Source organism: Macrobrachium nipponense, chromosome 25 (genome assembly GCF_015104395.2).
Source record: "Macrobrachium nipponense isolate FS-2020 chromosome 25, ASM1510439v2, whole genome shotgun sequence".
NCBI classification, from domain to species: domain Eukaryota; kingdom Metazoa; phylum Arthropoda; class Malacostraca; order Decapoda; family Palaemonidae; genus Macrobrachium; species Macrobrachium nipponense.
In genome coordinates this window covers 14,752,559-14,758,724 of record NC_087214.1, presented here as the reverse complement: position 1 = coordinate 14,758,724, position 6,166 = coordinate 14,752,559, and positions in this window count along the sequence as shown.

The window sequence follows — 6,166 nt, the reverse complement described above, 5'->3', positions numbered from 1 at the left end:
TTTGAGTATGTGGAGAGCAATGATTTCCCAGACAATCATAGCGGAACTAAGTTTTAATGAGTTGTTGCAGTGTTGCAATCAACGATGAATTCGTCAAAGCAAGAATGTTTCCCAGAGCCTCAGGATAAAATGGCGTTTATTGAATTTTGAATAATGAATGCTTGCAAAGTTGCAATAATTTGCAATTACTTTGCAATACGACAATGTTGAAAGAAAGCGAGGAGGAGAAATTCGTCAATCGTCATAAAAAATTATTTGAAAAAGCAACGGAAATCAAGCGCGCAGCGAGAGTAGGGCGTCATCATAAAGGTGTAAACTGATGAACTATGAAGGACAGAAAGCGACCAACATGATTAGGACAAAAAGGGCGAGATAGGCATGAAGTTTGGATAGACAGATTGGTCTTTATGACGTGGTTGAGAATCTTGGCGGGACAGTTCTTGTCAACCGACTGCCGTTTTCTACTTATGATACTTAATAGCCGGTTGATTTCTGGAGTTACACTTTACAAGTGTACTTTAGAAGGAAGAGCATTGAATGACGATTGCAAAAACGTATATCGACTGTGCAGTTACTTATGCAAAGACGAACATCGAGAAGTAAAGCAAGATGGACGGTTGATAACTTCGACCACATACGAACTCAAAGGCTGCTGCTGTCACACCTGCTTTCGATTCCTTGCAAAAGGTTCGAATAATTTCGCAATAATCGTCATTAATTCCTGGTAATTGTTTCCACGAATTGTAAATCAATATATAATCTTGCCATTTATCAGAATGATTTTCGAAGATGATTTGACTCATAAGCGCGTGAGTTAATATAAGTGTAAAGTAAATGTAAAGTAAACGGATCTTGGCGAAGCTTTCGGAAGCGTCATATACTAGGCCTATTGGCTAGTCCTCATTGCTCTCTCTCTCTCTCTCTCTCTACTAGCGTTACTATATATTACTATTATGAATAACGCTGCAGTATTACTGGTATTTACTCATATATTATTATTTTTATATCAATATATTCACTTACCTCCTACAGTCTGTGACAGTGAACTCACTGTCCCAATGCATTCACTGCGATAGTGAATTCAAGGTGGAATTGAGGAGGCTCATAATAATACCGTCTGTCTGTGTGTCTGTCGCCACACAGTAGGTCTAGATAGTACTACATATATCAGTTATATGGGCAACTTTCCCATTGAGCATTGTGTCGTCATCTCTCTGTCACGTCTGTCTGTCTGTCATAAGTTCCAATACATTATACACAGTCCGGTTTCTGATCGTCTTTCCTAAGTTCAACCTCCTGCACCGCCGCCCAATACTTTCTGCTTATTGTTTCTTTGCCAATGTACCTCGGTCTTCGAATTTTCTTTTCATTCGTATAAGGGGCCCGTCCTCTTAAGACTTAGACTAACTCCTCTCCTCCTAATAAGGGCCCGGTTGACAGTCATTCAAGGGAAAGAACTTAGGTAACTACATTTTAATTTTGTTTTCATTTTTGTTTTATGTTCTATCGATATCTTTTTTTTTTTTTTAGCCTAGAATTGTTCCTTAGACTCGTCTTAAAGCGTGCTATATATGTATATATATATATATATATATATATATATATATATATATATATATATATATATATATATATATATATATCTGGAGTGTTCTTTAAATAGTTATTTTATATCTGTTTCGGAGGCGATTCGTATGCTATGCTATGAACATCGGCCTAGTTTGACTCCCTCTTCAGCTCTCTCACTCTATCTTTTAAATCTGTATGGCTCTCTCTTTCCCTTTAATTAATCCTTTTCGTTTTTCAACGTGTGACTCTTAATTTCAGAGAGAGAGAGAGAGAGAGAAACCGTTTGCTTATGAAATCATTCAAATGGCTAAGAATTAAGCGCACAGAACGAGATCAGAGGTGTTATAAAGGCGTAACCCAATAGACTTGGAAGGGCAGAAAGCGGCCTTTCTGATTAATAAAATAAGGCCGAGAATAGCATGACACCGCCGAAACATCGGGCCTTACTACATCCTTCACAATCTTAGCAGTTAAACTTTTTTTGGGGGGCTTGCTGTTAGTTACTTTTGTACCTGTAACATCTCATCGATTTCTGGCGTTTTACTTTAAAAGTACACTTTGGACGAAAGTGCATTGAATGATGGTTATGATATATGAAATAGACTGAAGTACAAGAATCGATGGATACATAAACCGGACATACTTTTAAGAAGCAGTTGACTAATGGGTTATTTTCCGGTTACTTTACTTCGAATTATTCATTAGTTAATGAATTATTCGTTGGAATATTCACCAATTAATGAATTATTCACCATTCTATCGACATATTCAATAGGTTAGGTTTAGGTTTGCAACAACAAACACACAGACACACATAACAGGAACTGCCTCGCCGAGGAAATCCTCCCGAACGAGGATTACCTCGATGAGGCCACAGCAGGCGAGGAAGGATTAGCACCTCGTGAGTGATGGCCCTCCCGTTGCAATTGTCAACTCCTTGATCACATTCCTCCCCCACCCCCTCTCTAACTCTCTCTGCTTTTACAATTGATAATAATGATGACGATAGAAAAACGTCAATAATAATAATAATTCCTGAGAGAGAGACCTCTCTCTCTCGAACCTCCTCCTCCTCTTCCGCCACCTTGAGTGAGAGCTCCACCACCGAGAGGGAGGACTCGAAGACAGAGGAGAAGCAGAGAGAGAGAGAGAGGGCGGAGGGAGACTCACTCAGTCCTTCGTTACTTATTGCAATTGCAGAGAAGGAAGTGATCTTTAATATGTATGTATATGGTACTTTAGCAACCAACCAAAGGCTCAAGACTTTAAGCATTAAGAGTTGTGACAATTGTGAAGGAACAGAATATACATCCCATATATTCTATTTCTGTGAATTTATTAAGTGTACATTGAAATGTTTCCAAAATACACTACTTTTGTTGTGAAATCAATAGGGATGAATTCTTGAATACCATCACGTTCAATTGTAAATATAACACTAAAAAAGACCGGAAGAGTGCTATAATAATGATTGTTGGATATATATATATATATATATATATATATATATATATATATATGTGTGTGTGTGTGTGTGTGTCTGTGTGTGTGTGTGTGTGTGTGTGTGTGCGCGCGTGTGTATGCAGTCTGAATTAGTAAGAAAAAAAACAAATATACAAGAGAATAAACTTGTGGCCTTTGTTAAATTAAGAAAAAATTTTAAAAAATCTTTATTCCAGGCAAAAAGTATCATTGATTTTGAGCTTCTAATTCTTTCTAACCGATAGTAATTGTAAATATTGTATGTATATTTAATTTTGTAACATTTTGTAATACCCTATACATGTCATTACGGGATCCTTAATAACATACCATGTAATGACTGATATTTTTTCTAATGAAAGATAAAAAAAAAAAAAGTCCTTCCGAGGGAGGGAGGCGGAACCTCAATGACGCCAGGCCGTTCATCGCTGGAGGAGGAGACCCACTGCACAGGAGGAGGAGATCTCCCAGGAGGAGGAGGAGGGAATCTGGCGGACAAAATGGCGACTGGATGAGGATGTGGGGGTGGAGAGAGAGAAAAAATCTGTATATATATATATATATATATATATATATATATATATATATATATATATATATATATATATATATATATATATATATATATATATGGTGTAACACGCTTTTATGCCTTTAGATATATAGTGTATTGGACGCGGAAGGGTAGTAGTACCACTATAAGGACCATCTGCCTCTTGTTTGCTAAATAAGGGCCGTCAAGAATCAATGAACATGGCTTCAAAGTACTTACCAGCAGGCATTAAATTTAGTAAATAAAACGCAACTTTGGGAGACCGACCTGAATGATGTTAACGGATAAAACTTGGGAATGGGTACAGCGTTGAAAAAGGCAGAAAGATTCCTTCCAGATGAAGGAGGCAAAAAATCCCGAGCAGCGCCTTATCGTCATCACTCGCTTGAGTATTATTCTCTGCTCAAGGTCCGTTTGGGGAGAGTTCCCTTAGGGGACATCTATGCATGTCTAGAATGAGGGTAGTTTTCTTGGGGTGTCCTTTGACTGACAGTTACGAAATAGCTATAGTAGACTGTGCTGGAAGCCAGTCTCATTCAAATAATTCAGGCTAGGATAGCGATCTCGTCGTTCACAATGACGAATCCATCATTCACAATCACAGTAAGTTAATGTCATTTATATAATCATTGGTATACACAACGCAATGTTATATCACGAATAATGTTCATTAAAATGAGTAGGGTAGTAATATGGGTGTCGTAGTAGTAGTGAGGGTGTTGGGCTGCGATTTTGGTGGGGGGGGGGGGGGGTGGGGGGTGGGGGGGGGTTGGGGGGGGGGGAGGCTAGTGAACATTTGGAAAGCCTGGTAGGTACTAGTACACCAAGATAAGGAACTCCTCCCCTCCCCCTCCCGCCCCCGCCCCAACCACTATAAGGCCCCCCCTTCCAAATACCATTTGTAGGCCTAAAGGGATTTCTGGCTGAAATCAACCAAATATTCCACTCCACCTATTATAATAAGAGTATTAAAAATGGATGAATGGCGTCATATCGCATATAAGTGAACCAGCAAAAGTTTCTCTTCTTCCGAATCTCTCTCGCTCTCGCTCTCTCTCTCTCTCTCTCTCTCTCTCTCTCTCTCTCTCTCTCTCTCTCTCTTTAGGAAGTATATAATATGAAGTCCCTCTCAAGTATACTGCATTATGTATACGAACCTCCATATCGAGCGGTATCACTGATTTCATTGCATTCCTGAGTAGAGACCATAGTGTTTATTAGCTTGCTTTATTGGTGATGGCTTAAACTCTTTCTATGTGCATGCTAATACTAGTAAACAGAGCTTTGTGAAGTACAAACTCTAACAATGGCAGAACCACAGTTTTACTGGGACAGGTGCATTCTATGTCGACTGGTAAGAAAGGATCCCATTCAGCGCCCTACCTGTGGCAAAACACATGATTCAGGTGCTGGTTACCTAACCCTATCACAGAATATTCAGAGGTTACATGAACTCAACTCATTGCCTATGGATATTCATCCACTTCTGCTGGGAGAAACAATCACAGCGCTAAACCTGATGGAAGAAAATGGTTCTGGTTGGCATAAAAATTGCAAGAACCTTTGCAACAACAAGAATGTCCAAAGAGCACAGAAAAGAAAAGCTCCTAAACAATCTCAGAATACACGTTTTCTATGCCCTGAATCTACAAATGTAGACCAGGAAAGTTTGCAAACAATATTTCTTAGTGTGGACAGGCCTTTCATAAGGATGCGTTAGCACTACATCAAAACATGATGTTAACACAATGTCGGCGAGTTTGAAAATTATAAGTCCAACGACCGTAAATGGAGAACGAATCATCAATGAGGCACCGCCATCTTGAATTGACCATTCAAGATGGCGGTGAATGAGGCCAATGCTGGATAATCGTATGATGCACCTGTTGAGGCTGTCAACCAGTCGTCAACTGATATTAAAGTACTGAGCCCATCTGAGATGTGTGTGCGCTCTCTTACCGACATGTGTTTATATTATTGTTGCGTGGAGGCTCCCTGACAAGTTGTCCAAGTAGCAGCAGATGGAAATCACCATGGACCTGGAGAAAGCTTGTTGCAGGATCACTATGAATGAAATCCACTACTGAATACTAGGCTGACTTGCCTTTCATGAAGATGTGGTGATAAGGCTCAGAGTATCTTCTAGGACGACATCAACATAAGTCAGGAATCTGTGAAGGGAAAAATCTCGGTCTTCAATAGAAACAAGTAAAAAATTCCCGAAAATAGATCTATCTTCCGGTGGTTATCATATACTGTATGAAACCTTAACCACGGCCCGGTGGTGGCCTGGCCTATATCGTTGCCAAATGCATGACTATGGTTGATTGAGTGATTGATATTATAGGTTTTAGGCATAATGCCGAGCAGTGGGGAAACTAAGGCCATTCAGCGCTGAAACGGAAATTGACAGTGAAAAAGTTTGAAAGGTGTAACGGGAGGAAAACCTCGGATCAGTTGCACTATGAAACAATTGTCAGGAGAGGATGGACAGTAAGATGGAAGAAAGAGATTATGAACGGAGGTACAATAAAAGGCATGAAGTAGTCGTAGCTAGGGGCC